The sequence below is a fragment of the Danio rerio genome, chromosome 3 (genome assembly GCF_052040795.2).
Source record: "Danio rerio strain M-AB ecotype USA chromosome 3, GRCz13ab, whole genome shotgun sequence".
Lineage (NCBI taxonomy): Eukaryota > Metazoa > Chordata > Actinopteri > Cypriniformes > Danionidae > Danio > Danio rerio.
Genome location: NC_141023.1, coordinates 4,527,205 through 4,542,361, shown reverse-complemented (window position 1 = coordinate 4,542,361; position 15,157 = coordinate 4,527,205). Strand labels below are relative to the sequence as shown.

The following is a 15,157-nucleotide window of genomic DNA, read 5'->3' as shown; positions in this document are numbered from 1 at the left end:
TTCTCTGGCTTTTTATTATTGTCCTTTGAGCCTACACTGTATAAAGTGCTATAGAAATAAAGCTGACTTCACTAAATAAACTCTTGTACTTCGTGAAGTTTATTTATAAATTAATTTCGAGAGGATCACATGCTTATGATTGCTTGCAGCGGGTCCCGCATTATTCAATTTATGATTCACCAATCAGACGATTCCTAAGCCTCTATAAATACCCTAAGTTCCATATAACAGCCATCTTCATGTTGAAGACTGCTCTGCTCCGCATCAGCTGCTACTGCTATAACAAGTACTGCTTCAAAAACAACAACTAACGCTGCATCTCCAAATATAACTCCAACAACATAAAACCTTCTACTTCAAAGTGCCTCACACAAAACGCATCCGCTGTGTATTCAACCCAATTCTCCAGTAAGATCACAGTCAAAACTCGATCACTGTGTGCGAGCTCTGCCTAAACTCTCAAGATGCCGGTGATACAAGCCATTGCAAAGAAGCCGAAATCTCATTGCCCTCCTAGCGGTGCACCCGCGGTAACGTACATAGCACGCTTCAAAGGAAAGTCTCACAAAAAAAAAAAACACTCTCCAACAAAGACTAAACCTTTCAGAAATCTTTGAAAGATGAGACTAACGTGAATAGAATGATTTCTACCAAAGGAACTCACCTCTCAAGCCTCCCGCCTGTCCACAGATCATTCTAATAGCATGAAGTGTTTCGACTGCAAAGGTCCAGGCAATCCAATCCGTAAAACATCACTCCACAACAAATTTATATGTTGATGCGCATCCATGGAATGCACTGTTATCATCCAAACTACTCGCTGGAGTGTGTTCAGTAGCGTCTCCAGTCATAACACTAGTGATTTTGGTCAACAAATAGGCCACCGGCCTTTTGCACTTTTGTTTAACACTCCTTTAAGCCAATAGCTGAACAGAGACGCATCTCCATCCAAAGAGCTCTAAAAAAAAACTTGAGATGGTCCCACCCTCTCTCTTGACAGGTTAAGAATGTACTCTGACTTTGTGAATAAATGGAGCCAGATATGCTTATGATTTTATTCACATTAAGATTCCTAACGTAATGTTATTTATTCATGGATTATAAATAACCTAGCTTAAGTCCTAGCTTAAGATCCTAGCTTAAATACTCTGCACCGCTGACTTCCATTGCACCTCTTCAGCTGCAGAGATGCCCCACCTAGCTTAAATACTCTGCACCGCTGACTTCCATTGCACCTCTACAACTGTAGAAATGCTCCGCTTGGCTTAAATTCTCCTATCCACTACTGACTTCCATTGCATGTCTACAACTGTAGAGATGCTCCTGTTACCTACTGGTTGACGCTACAGAGCACTGCACACCAGAACAGCCCGACACAGAAACAGTTTCTTCCCTCAGGCAATCCATCTCATGAACACTTGATGATAATAATTGTGGAACCAACATTACTACTTGCTGTACACTTTTCATACACATATACACTTATTAAACAACACATACACTAATTTGCACTTAACAGCTGCACATATAACATTGTATATAGCTGTACACTTGTCAATTTGAATATCTGCATTCACTACTTCTATTTTTAAAATATATTTATTATCTTTTTTTTGTATTGTCTCTGTTATTCTGTTGCACTGTAGAAGCTCTGTCACCAAAATTATTGACTTCCATTGCACCTCTGCAACTGCAACTGATTCTGATTCTCGTGGTCTTGTCTCGTGTGGATTTGTTGCTTGGAAGTTGCCATAATGTCGATTGTCATTTACTTCTAGTTTAAAAAAAGTTATTTGTCAAAATGCGGTTAAGATTCATTTATTCATTTCCTTTTCGGCCGATTCTCTTTATTAATCTGGGGTCATCACAGAGGAATGAACCGCTAACTTATCCAGCATATTGTTTTACGCAGCGGATGGCCTTCCAGCTGCATCCCATCTCTGGGAATCGGGTAAGATTGCGAAGCACAAATATATTAAATGTTCCAATTAATAGTAGTTATCCAGAGACGCTTTCCAGTATCCTGCCACTTCTCAGCTTGTCATCATGTGACTTGATGATGAATACGTTACTTAAAGCTGGTGATAATCTTTTTTCCTAATGATCGAGGCTTTGTAAAGATTTTTATAACTTTAGTTATTGTATTTTTCACTCAATGCAGTGAGTTTTTTTAAAGTTAATTTTAATTTTAAAAAAAAGTTAAAAAAAATCAAGTGTTTGGGGCATTCAGTGTGAACTCATTCACATGCTCCACCAGTAGTGGGCACTAGTGGAACGTAGTCAATGACTGGATTTACATATAGACATCAGTATTCAAGTGATTTGATTTAATCTGAATAAAACAATAATTTGATTAAGGCGTTTATTTAAGCCGCTTTTACAATGTTTCTTTCATGATCCTGTTTTACATGTTACAGCACATAATTTGATTAACTTCATTGCGTCTCCATACAATCCAACGTTTCCTCTGGAGTTTCATGTAATTTTGGGTTTTTCATTTCTAATTTTTCCAACTTTAACTGCAGTTCAAGTTTCATTTTCACTCAGGAACATTTCATTCACACCCTCATGACAAACTCTGAGCCACATGTTTTTTTGAGCATTTATATGAGGACTGGGAGAGAGTTGAGGCATCGTTACACAGCAAAGACGGCACAGACACCAAACCTGAAGTTGCAAAAAAAAATATGTAATTTGCACAAACTGTTTAATGCAGCAGCATCTTTACACTTTATTCTAAGCAGAAACAGGCCTGCTTTAGAGCCTCCTTAAATAGGCTCTAGAGATGTCTTTGTTTTTAATGGAGTTTGATACCACACACACCGAGTGGAAAGATAATGTCTGCACTTTCCTGACAGCGTTTGTAAAGTTGTGTTGGGTGATAAAGGGTGTGGACTTGGAGATGTGTATGTGTGTGTGTCTGTGGTCCTGTACTATCTCAGTAGGTGCTGATAATACAGTGTCAAACAGCCATGTGTGTATGGCTTATCCTGTCACAAGTCCTACATGGCTAATAGTTTAAGGTGTTTACACGTCTACTGCACTTTCGGAAATAGGAATAATGCTGTACAATAGGAATTCTCCACGTCTTAATTTGATTTTGATTATGACTTTAGTCAGATTAGGGTCATCAAAAATCTCAGCTTACATGGTAGACTCTTAGAGTATTGTCTTAATAGTAAAATCAGAGTATTGGTGTCCATGTAAACATACTCACTGAAGACATCTGTCAACGAGACGGAGGGAAGTTATCAAGTGAAGGGTATAAATAAAGTGCACTAAAATGCAGGCTATGAGCTTGATTATCTAGTTCAGGCGTGTCTAATTGTGGTTGGAGCTGAACTCTGCAGGACACATGGACCCTACATGACCGAATTTGGGCAACGTTGCTCTATCGAATTTAATGCTTTTATAATTGCCACTGATAAATGGTCTGATGTTCACTTTTTCTTGGAAATGTTTAATAATAGAACAATGAAAGCAAAACCTGTTCTTGCTGAACGAGGATAAAGTTGCACCACAGGTTGGTGTAGCACAAAAGGTAAGCCTTAAATACCAACCTGAAATATCTAAAGACAGGACATGCTCTCATTTGTTATCATGACTTACAATTATATGCCACGTCACCCACACTGCCACAGGTATGTGTTTGTTTTTTTATCATCAGGAAGCAAAAGCTAAACTGGACTCATGTCCAAAATATGCATTCATGCCATTCAGAAGAGTATATATAGCAAAGCATCAGAGTAATTTCTGTCTGACTAACCATTTATCTGAGCCTGAACACTTTACTCTCATCGAGCCCTAAGAAGCCGAACCTGCCTGTAGCTGACATCGCCCAGGGTCGCTGATTATTGGGCTATACTCTGAATTAAAAGGTAAGAACTAATTACATTTCATGTTAATTGGAGCTTTATGTATTGTGGAGATGTGGGTAGATGATCTGGTTGCCCGGACATTGTTGGAAAAAGTTACTTTTAAAAGTATTAAATTACAATATTAAGCTCAGCTGAGATGAATATGGGACTAAGCCGAAAATAAAATAAATGAATGAAATATAAATATATATATATATATATATATATATATATATATATATATATATATATATATATAAATGCAGACACACCTAAACACAACTGGGTGTACGGAAAGCAAAGTGGTTCTAAAAGTACGTATTTTTTTCGAACTTGAAAATGAAAAGGACCAACATAACTCCAGGCCTACGCGCAGTATTAAACTAGGGTGCATAAACTCAGAAATTAGAAAGAAGCCAAGTATACAAACATGAACCACAGAAAATACATAACGGGAGTGTTAGATTAATCTTATTACGCTACTTTGGCATTGCAAGACATGAAAGCATTGTCCATTTTCGTTTTCCGTACACCCAGTTGTGTCGGGGTTGCGTCTGCAGACTCTGTTAGCGCATACACTTCGCTGATGGGGAACTGGAATTCCAGAGGGGAACAGAATCAACTGCTACACCAGGACCACTTTTGCCTTCAGAACTGCCTTAATCCATCATGGCAGAGAAACACAAAGATATGAAATTTGTGTTTATTGCAGCAAATGATAGATAATTATTATAAGGGTTTATAGATAAAAATAAGTAAACATCAGGGTTTAAGATACAGTATTATACTTACAGTTATAACATGATAAATACTGAACTTAACTATTTTATTTAAACTAATCTTATTATTTGGAGCAAAAAAAAATCTGAGCTTTGCTAGAGTCTATAAACACTCTTTTACAAAAACACTCTATAAATCTCCCAAAACAACATCTTTAATGGCATAGTTGACCCAAAAAATGTACATTTACACACTATTTACTCTTCCTCATGTGTTTCCAAACTTGCTCTGCTTCTCTTCAACACAAAAGAAAATATTTTGAAGAATGTTAGAAACCATCGAATATTATGCTGGAATGTTCCAAAACGTGAAATTTCATTTTGTTAAATTTTTTTTTTTTATCTTTTCTGCATTTATGTTAACCTGCTTTGATGCATTGTAATAACCATTATTAGTGACTTGACTACCATAGCAGGAAATACACATACCATGCAAGTCAAGGGTTACAGCTTGCCAGCATTCTTAGGAAAATTTAACAGAAGGAAAAAGGTCAAGCAGGTTTTGAACAAGTGAAGGAAGAGTAAATGATACCAGAAATTTCAGTTCCGTGTGAACTGGCCCTTTAAATTCTATAAGCGCTTCATTGAATAGAAAGAATGCTGTAAGAGCTGGTTTAATGTCATTGACTGAACGTCAATAACATTTCTGATGCTTTTCATATGTATAATTGCTGTGCGTGATCTTTAATGCTCACGGGTAGTTTCTAGAGACTTAAGGTATTTCCTGTTGGAGTCAACTTGAGGATCATTTTCTCTAAATGTTTAAGGAGACATATGTTTAACTCTAATAAATATGATGTTCTGTAGGAACCACCAGGATTTATACATAGTTCTTGGTTATACTCGGATTTGTTTATAGATTTTGTCTGATTTGTGATGAGTAAGAACTAAATTGTCCTGCCAGTTGCAATGTAAGATACAGTTTCCAAGTAGAAATGCATTAATAAAATGTGTGTGTGTAGGAGAGCAAAAGCTGGTGTGAAGTCATCACAGCAGACGTGTGTGTTCATCTGACCTTTAGTCTGTTCTGGTGAGTCCATTTTTACCTCACTTCTCAATCAGTTATCATCCTGAATGAATGAGACATTTGACTTCAAGTTGTTTTTTCTTTCCTTGTGCACATTTTAGGCTAGTGGATGAGAAGATCCTTGAAGACCTCGGCGAAGTGAAAAAAAAAAAAAAAAAAAATTCACACACACAAGAGCTCTTTCTGTTGCTGAACTTTGTGTCCAGATTTCATCAAGATGGCGTCAGTCTCACATACTCCTGATGACTATTTAGACGACATGGCTGAGTGTTTGTTATTTTACTTTAACAGGGATCTGTGGTTAAAAGTTAAAAATGAGATTGAAGAGACCTATGACATTAAAACTTGGCCATGTGATAAAATTTTTCAAGCTTTAGAGATAATGGAAGAAAAACATGATCCCAAAGTAAAACAGTGGGCTTGTGTGATAACGTTTCAGATAATGGAAATTCAGGATTATGTGGAACATGTAAGAATAGAAGCAGAGTCTATATTGGCCAAAAGTGAAACTGTAGAGCAACCACCTGTCATTTTGAAGTCCGATGCATCTGATAGACCAGACAATTCATCTCAGAGCAATGTGGTAGTCTGTCCACCTCTTAGTACAAACAGTTTGGAAGATGAGCTGTCAGAAGGCATTTCGTCAGTCAGTCTACCTGACAGTTCAAGCAGATCATCTCAGAGCAAAGCTAAACCGATCCAGTCGAGCTCTGCTAAGCATGAGCAGCCACAAGACAATCCAGCATCCAGTAAAGCTAACAACTCAAACAGATCATCTCAGAGCAATGCTAACAAAAATGATTCAAGATCTAATAAGAAAAATGAGCAGCCACAAGGCACTTTGCTTTCCGGACGATCAAACAATTCATCTCAGAGCAATTTGAGTTTTAGTGAGAACCGTAAAAAACGTAATAGATCTGAAAATCCTTCAACCATTGGCATTAAGATCCCACTCTCAGAACTGTTTGGTAGTGAAGCCCACACTGAGAATGCTGAAACAGTCCATTCAAAGTATAAATTAACTGATGGATATCCTTCAGGAACAATAATAATAAAAAAAAAGTCTTATGTCTCGTCATACAATGAAAACACCAGAAATGCTGAATGGGTGTTTGAGATACTGAACAAGAAGACTTTAGCTATGAATGTTAAGGGAAATCATGACTTTCACGAATGTAGGAGAATCCTAAACTATGATCGTGGTCATCTTGCTGCAGCGGCCAATCACAGGTGGTGTAAAGAAGCCTATATAGACACTTATAAGCTCATCAACATTTCACCACAGGACTCTGTATTAAATAGACGCACATGGAAATATTTGGAGAATATGTGTCGTAAAAAAGTAAATGACCAAAAAAACGTCCACGTTTACACTGGAACAATAATACTAAATTCACGGTATGTAAACAAAACAGAACAAGGGCAAGCAGTGCCAGATTACTTCTATAAAGTGATCGTTGAGGAAAATAATGATGGGACAGTACAAGAGCCCATGTGCTATCTGGTTTATAATGACAAAACTAAAGTAAAACATGATCTTAAAGATTGGAAGATGAGTAACGAAGAACTGCATGACTTTCTAAAACAAAAATACAGAATTCACATTGAGAACATTAATAAGAATGAAAAAGATGAGAACAATAGGAACATTGAGAACATTAATGAGAACGAAACTACTGGGAACACTATGAACATTATGAACATTGAGCGCACTGAGGAAAACATTGAGGACATTAAGGACATCATTGGCAAAATCTTTGTAAATCCTGCTCCGGTGTACACAGATGAGATCAGGAGTGTGAAATGGACAGAAGAAGGTAATGGAGACGCATTACATAGTGTTCACATTGAAGTCAGAATGAGCATCCCTGAAAACTCCAATAATAATAATAATAATAATAATCCAACAGTGCAGTAAATCACTTTAAATCTTACGACTGAAGCAGGATTATTTGTTTGTTCGTCTCTCATGAGGGTGTTTGGATGATCTGATCATCTGTGGGGGAAACGAGAGGAAGATTATTAGAGTGAGTCTGCAGTAAATTCACTAATGGTTCATAACCGAGAACCAATATTTGATTAACTAATTCAAATCATGTTTATTAGTATAGCGCTGCTCACAATAATTACTGTTTCAAATCAGCTTTAAAAGGTGCACATTACTGCATTACAATCAAAATTAGAAAAGTTAAGGATATTAGCTATCATAACTTTAACTAGTAACTGATAGCTTTTAACAGTTATATATAAGTATAGTTAACTTGCAGTTATCCAGTATATAGGTGATGTCTGTGTGTCTATGTTCAAGTCTATTAGGTGTATGTGTTGTCCTCCAAGTGCTCGATAGTTGGCATCAATCGTATTTGTAACTCGTTTCTTTCATGCAGGCTTAACAGTTATGTTTTACAGACAGAATGTTTCTCACAGGTCTAGATTAAAGTTACGTGATTCACAAAATAAGTCATTAATGTTCATTTTTGACAATGTTTGGCTAAGATAGTTGAGATATTGGAAAACCCACAATCTGTGGTTTAAAAAAAAAAATCTAAATATTGAGAAGACCGAATATAGATTTAATCAAATTTAGCTGTGTGTGTCTGTGTGCTCAAAATTTATGTATGCATTGAGATGGGTTGAAAAGCAGAGGACCAATTTTGAGAATTGTGTAACTTTTCATTACTTTACTCAAAGTAGTCACGTTAAAAAGGTTGACCACTAGGATTTAAAGTGAAATACCAACACCAGCACATATTTGTTCTATATATATATATATATATATATATATATATATATATATATATATATATATATATATATATATATATATATTCTTAGATGGAAAATATGTTGAAATAAAGAATAATGTACCCAAAATAAAGTTAAGAAATGCCCAATATCTTTGAAACTTCTCTCAAAACACAACAAAACAAAACAAAAATGTCTTAGCTGCTGGATGATGATCTTTTCCTTTAGTTAAGCATAGAAAATATATATTAAGAAAATGGTCACCGTTTCGGAGTAGAAAAAAAACATTGAGTGCGTTGAAATATGTTGGTCTACTTTTGCAGACTTGCAGATAATGCATGAATGAAACTTAATGATGCTATCCAAAACATCAAATCTTATTTAGACAGCATACCAATAAAACTTTCCAAACATTCAGTAATCAAGACAATAAGGAAGTCCCTCTAACAAAATTAAAAAAAACACCAAAAACAAACATAAGAATTTCAAACATATTGAAAGAAGAAAGAATGTAAGCATACTCACAGGCTGAGCTTTAAACGCAAGGGTTCACTTCTAGGACTTCACTATACAAACAGTTTGAAGCAGCTCCAAGGAACCACGTCTTCCCTCTACCACAACTAAATCTACTTCTTCATTCACCCACTCACCTATTATACATTCCAGGTGTTTGACCAGCGCCCTCTAGTGCCCTGTAGTTCCATTTAAACAGCATTTTTTATTTCCATTATTCTAAGGATTAAAAAAACGTGACAGAAATTTCATTCTGTTACAATGGGTAAAGCCATCACTGACGAGGCGGCTCACTTCACAATTTGAGCTTCCATATATTTACAGTGAATTTTGCTAAATTTCTTCACAGAACCTGATCTTTACTTAATATTCAAACGACTTTTGTCATAAGAAAAGTCAACAGGTTTTACTTTTGGCTATTGCTAAACCTATAGTTGTGCATCATAAGACATATGTATGTGTGTATGTTATATTAAGAGAACAAAAGTCTAGACGAATGTCTACATTTCTTACTTTTACATTTTAATCATTTACATTTATTCACTTACACTTATTCTTGTACGTTTATTCATTTTTTATTTACATTTATTCATATGCAGACTTTTATCAAGCAAGACTCACTCTAAAATACAGAAAATCACGTGTCTAACAATCTGTAGATGCTGTGAGTCTCTTTGTTTATTAGATTTGTGCTTGTTTGTTTGTTTGTTTGTTTGTTTTAAAAAACAAGTGCTATTGTTGGATGATTAGGCACTGATGTATGTAACCATTTTATATGTATGCAGTGCTCAGCATATATAAGTACACCCTTTACAAATCTCTCTTTTTAACTCATGTTTTTAATAGGAAGCTCTACAATATTATATTTGTGCATGTACATTAGATTAGTCAGCACTAAAGCCAAATCTGGAGCTCATCTAACAAGATAACTTATGATAACAGTCCAAAAACTAGTACAGCCACATTTATGTTATAGAAAAATATTAAATAATATTTTTTTAAAAGAGGAAAAATCAAGAGAAGCAAAAAATATTTGTTCTTTGCAATATTTTGCTTGAATTAAATTGTTTTATTTTTCAATTTCTAAAGATGTTTGGTGGCTAAAATATTATTTTAATAAATACATCAGTTTGATAAACCTGTTTTGTTTAAATGCACCAAAATACACAGCCTAATGTTACGATCACAACAGAAAAGAAAAGAAAAGAAAAGAGAGCCAATACCAGAGAAAATCTGAATTTAACAAGCTTTGTTTATTACATGAGATAAGGATATACAGTTGAAGTCAGAATTATTACTTTTTTTACTTTACTTTTTATTACTGACACTTCTATACAGCTTTAAGTAACATCTAAAGGCTTAACTAGGTTAATTATTGTATAATGATGGTTTGTTCTGTAGGCACAGGTTTAAAAAAGGTTTAACTTAAAGGGGCCAATAATATTTAGCTTGAAATGGTGTTTAAAAAATTAAAAACTGCTTTTAATCTAGCCGAAATAAAACAAATAAGACTTTCTCCAGAAGAAAAAATATTATCACAAAATTTTGTGTGAAAATTTCCTTGCTCTGTTAAACATCATTTTGGAAATATTAAAAAAAGAAAACAATTCAAAGGGGGGCCAATAATTATGTATCTTCAGGGGAAGACCGGGCCAAAAATAACTAACAAAAATATATATATTTACCAACTGTCTTACTTAAAGAAAATAATAATAATAAATAAATAAAGTACAGCAATTACTTATCTAACTCCCTTTTTCCCAAAACAATAACAAACGTACAAAAAAACAACAACAAAAAAACAATGTGGCGTCAATCCCTCTACTTCTCTTCACATAATTATTTACAGGGGTGTTTTATATTATTACAAGTGTGTATTGTGTTATCCACAACCCTTAACATTATGAGTAAAAACGAATGAGCAAGAATAAACTTACAAATTGAAACAAGAAATGACAGGAGAAAATCAAAACAAAAATCACAATATTAATCACCCTTTTAAATGTATCTGTACACCCCAAACATATTTCAATCTCTCTCTGGCATAGTGTTCAATGGTGGGCAAAACAGAGAAATACGCTGGAGGAACATAAGGGCCCCCAAAGCTAATGCATAACACAAGTCATAAGTCATTATTCAGGGTATGTTGAGATGAGAACCAATCGAATCCATCATCAAGTTTCCTCCAGAAGCCGTCTTCCTTCAATCAAAAGCAAAAACACACAAAGGGAACACCAGAGGGCAGCACAGATCCACACACATCAACTAAATGTCATGACACTATATTCACTGAGAAAGAGGAAAATGTTCATTTTCTAAATGCGGTGTACTTAATGATGCTGTGCTCTATATATTATGTATATAACCTCATGATTTGAGTCCACATAGTCAAACAAATATAACATAATATTTATCACTGACAAAGGAAAAACCAATGAAATTAAATGTAATAGTGACCATGCCATGACATGAAAAATGTATGTATCATTTCCTGTTCTCTATTCTGCTCTCTTGCCTGATTTATTGAATATATTGTCAGACATGACAAAATGAAACTGTGTTATTTGTGTAGTTATGACAGTCTATTTCGTATAAAGTGCTACAGAAATAAAGGAGACTCAACTAAACTCTTGTATTTATTTATTCTTTTCTGGGAGAATGTCTTTAAATGGAGATCATGCCAGCCTTGATTAAAGCTTATTCAAATGTGTAGTTTGCATTTCATCTGGTTTTTGCTTCAGAAAGATTTACAGAGCACTATTTTACAGTGCATCCGGAAAGTATTGATATCGCTTCACTTTTTACACATTTTTTTTTTATGTTACAGCCTTATTCCAAGATGGATTAAATTCATTAATTTCCTCAACATTCTGCACACAATCCCCCATAATGACAATGTAAACAAAGAGTTTTTGAAATTGTTGCAAATTTATTCAAAATATAAAAGCTGTAAAATCACATGTACGTCAGTATTCACAGAGCTTGCCATGAAGCTCTACATTGAGCTCAGCTACATTCAGTTTCCACTGATCATTCTAGAGATGTTTCAGCAGCTTCATTGGCATTCACCTGTGATAAATTCAGCTGATTGGACATGATCTGAAAAGGCAAACACTTGTTTATATAGGCTCCCAGGCTTGATAGTGCATGCCAAAGCACAAACCAAGCATGAAGACAAAGGAATTGACCGTAGACCAGTAGGCACAAGGCTGGGGAAGGTTACAGAAACATTTTTGCTGCTCTGAAAGTTCAATGAGCACAGCGGCCTCCATCATCCATAAGGGGAAGATGTTTAACCACCTGGGGCCTCATGTACGAAGACTTGCGTGGAAATCTTACTAAAACATTGCGTACGCACAAAGCTGTAAATGTGCGTACGCAGAAAAAATTTCAGATGTATGAAACACTGCGTACGCCGAATCTCACGCATATTCTTTTGTACATCTGAATGAACGTGAAACTGAACGCAACATGCACGAGCACAAAACCCCTCCCTGCCTCCTCCCCCGTATGAATATGCTAATGACTATGCTAATGGCAAAACCCAATGAAAAAGCAACGGCAAAATCAAGCAAAAAGAGAAACTTTGAACAGAATGTGAATTGGAGGTGCTGCTTTCGGAGGTAGACCGGAGAAAAGCGGTGTTATTTGCAAGTTTGTTCTCCGGAATTAATAACAAAAGAAACAATAGAGTGGGAGAGTTTAGCTGATGCAGTTAACACAGTTGGGTCTGAACATCGCACTGAGTGCATTAGAAAAGAAATAGTGTGATTTATAGATGTAAAATGTTGCAGTTCCCTTAGCAGTCTCAGTGGCGCACCTCATAAGAAGCATGTGATCTTCTACTGACACGCTCGAGCATAATCTCGGCTCGAATCCAGCGTCTGATGAACTCTTTCTTCTTTTTTTCCCCGCTACATATCAGATTTTGCCAACTATTTATCACGAGAAAGACAAGTAGGAATCATCAATAAGTTTGTGCATCATATTTTATTTGCACATTTATTGAATGGAAATGTTTCTGATTCACGCATGCAAATTCATCTTCAGATAGTGTCTTTATAGTAATGTGCATGCAGTAGATTGCTCAGATTACATTGGGAAAACAGGCGACCGCTGCAAATTGTGCTTTAATGTTTAGCTGGTCAAATGTATGGTATGGAAATCTTACATACCTACTATATGAACCCGTCTCATACAGCTGCCATTGCAAGGCTCAGACACTTTGTAGAGAGGAATTTAACACAACTGCCTCTAGGAGTCGCCAATGGAAATAAAACAGACACGCACAAAAAATGTGCGTACGCCTGCCAGAAACCTGCCGTGAAGCTGCGCACATTCCCACGTTCAGTTCATTGTTAGTAAATCCAAACGTGAGCGATTCTGAGCGTGAAACCTGGCGTACGCAAAGTTTTTGTGCGTACGCAGCGTTGATACATGAGGCCCCAGGACTCTTCCTAGAGCTGGCCGGCCAAATAAGCTAAGTGATTGGGGAGAAGGGCCTTAATTAGGGAGGTGATCAATAACCTGATAGTCACTCTGTCTGAGCTCCAGAGTTCTTCTGTGTAGAGAGGAGAACCTTACAGAAGGACAACCATCTGTGCAGCAATCCACCAATCAGGCCTGTAAAATAGTGTTACGACTGGAGTTTATTTATTTATTATTGCGGACTGTACTCTGTCTTTTTCTTTTGTCCCGCCTCCTTGTTTTTCTGTTGTCTCATAGGCACCCATACTGGCGTGATTCCCTGTTCTGATTGGCTGCTGGTCGCAAAAGCATGTATAAAAAGGAGCTTCCGGCATTGATCGGGGAGCTCATTTCTGTGCGTTCGGTGTTTTGAGTGGAGCTCCTGGGTTTCCCTCACCCCTCCGGCCGACGACCAACAACCAACATTTTATTGATGACAATCATACGTTAAAATATTTTGAGAGTTTGAGCGTGTAGGGGTGGCCTGCTTATTTATTTGATTACTTTTGACTTTGTTTATGTTAGGGAGTAAGGTAAGCTTTTTTATATTTTTCTTTAAATAATAATAGGTAATTTATTGGATTTATTTTATAGATTCTTTTGTTTATTATTTTGGCCTGTGGTCACCCTGACGAAATGCTCATTTATATTAACCACATTTTTCTATAATAAATCTATTCATAGCCCATATACTCTCAACTGAGTGTGTGAGTTTGGTTGTCGAGCGAAGGGAATTTTTTTTGCTTTAAGTTTTGTTTTGTTTGGGTAAATCCACCACCCTAACACATTTGTTTTTTCTTTATTTATTATGCCCTTTTTGTTTCCCCTAGACTTGGGGCGTAATAGGTAGAGTGGCCAGACGGAAGACACTCCCCGCCTGGAGTTTGCCAAAAGGCATGTGAAGGACTCTCAGACAACAAGAAACTAAACTCTCTGCTCTGATGAGACTCAAATTTAACTCTTTGGAGTGAACATCAGGGGTTACGTTTGTAGAAAAGCAGGCAGCGCTCATCAGCAGGCTAACACCATCCTTACAGTGAAGCATGGTGGAGGCAGCATCATGCTGTGGGGATGTTTTTCAGCAGCAGGAACTGGAGGACTAGTCAGGATAGAGGGAAAGATGAATGCAGCAATGTACAGAGACATCCTGAATGAAGACCTGCTTCAGAGTGCTCTTGACCTCAGACTGGGGCAACGGTTCATCTTCCAGCAGGACAATGATCCAAAGCACACCACCAAAATATCAATAGAGCAGCTTCACAACAACTCGGTGAATGTCCTTGAGTGGCCCAGCCAGAGCCCAGACCTAAATCCTATTGAACATCTCTGGAGAGATCTGAAAATGGCTGTACAACGTCACTTCCCATCCAACCTGATAGAGCTTGAGAGGTGCTGCAAGGAGGAATGGGCAAAAATTCCCAAAGACTGGTGTGCAGAGCGTGTGGCATCATATTCAGAAAGACTTGAGGCTGTAATTGCTGCCAAAGGTGCAACAACAGAGTATTGAGCTAAGGCTGTGAATACTGATGTACATGTGATCTTACAGCTTTATATTTGTAATAAATTTGCAACAATTTCAAAAACTCTTTTTCCACATTGTCATTATGGGGGATTGTGTGCAGAATGTTGAGGAAATCAATTAATTTAATTCGTTTTGGAATAAGGCTGTAGCATTAAAACATGTGGAAAAAGTAAAATGTTATCAATACTTTCCGAATGCACTGTATGACTAGTCCCAGCTCTAACACATTACACACAAACAAATATTT

The 15,157-nt window shown here is 36.4% G+C and overlaps 1 protein-coding gene and 1 long non-coding RNA gene across 3 annotated transcripts in view; one reads left to right on the top strand and one right to left on the bottom strand.

Moving 5' to 3' along the window:
- The window catches only part of engl (endoglin, like), a 449,904-nt gene that overhangs the window by 264,657 nt on the left and 170,090 nt on the right, over nt 1-15,157 (top strand). The gene's annotated exons all lie outside the window — the stretch shown is intronic.
- LOC147845440 (uncharacterized) lies at nt 5,262-9,038 on the bottom strand. Its single transcript, XR_015480325.1, has 3 exons — nt 8,934-9,038; nt 6,389-7,659; nt 5,262-6,288 (listed from the first exon to the last, which is right to left on the bottom strand). It is a non-coding gene; the product is annotated as an uncharacterized LOC147845440 (long non-coding RNA).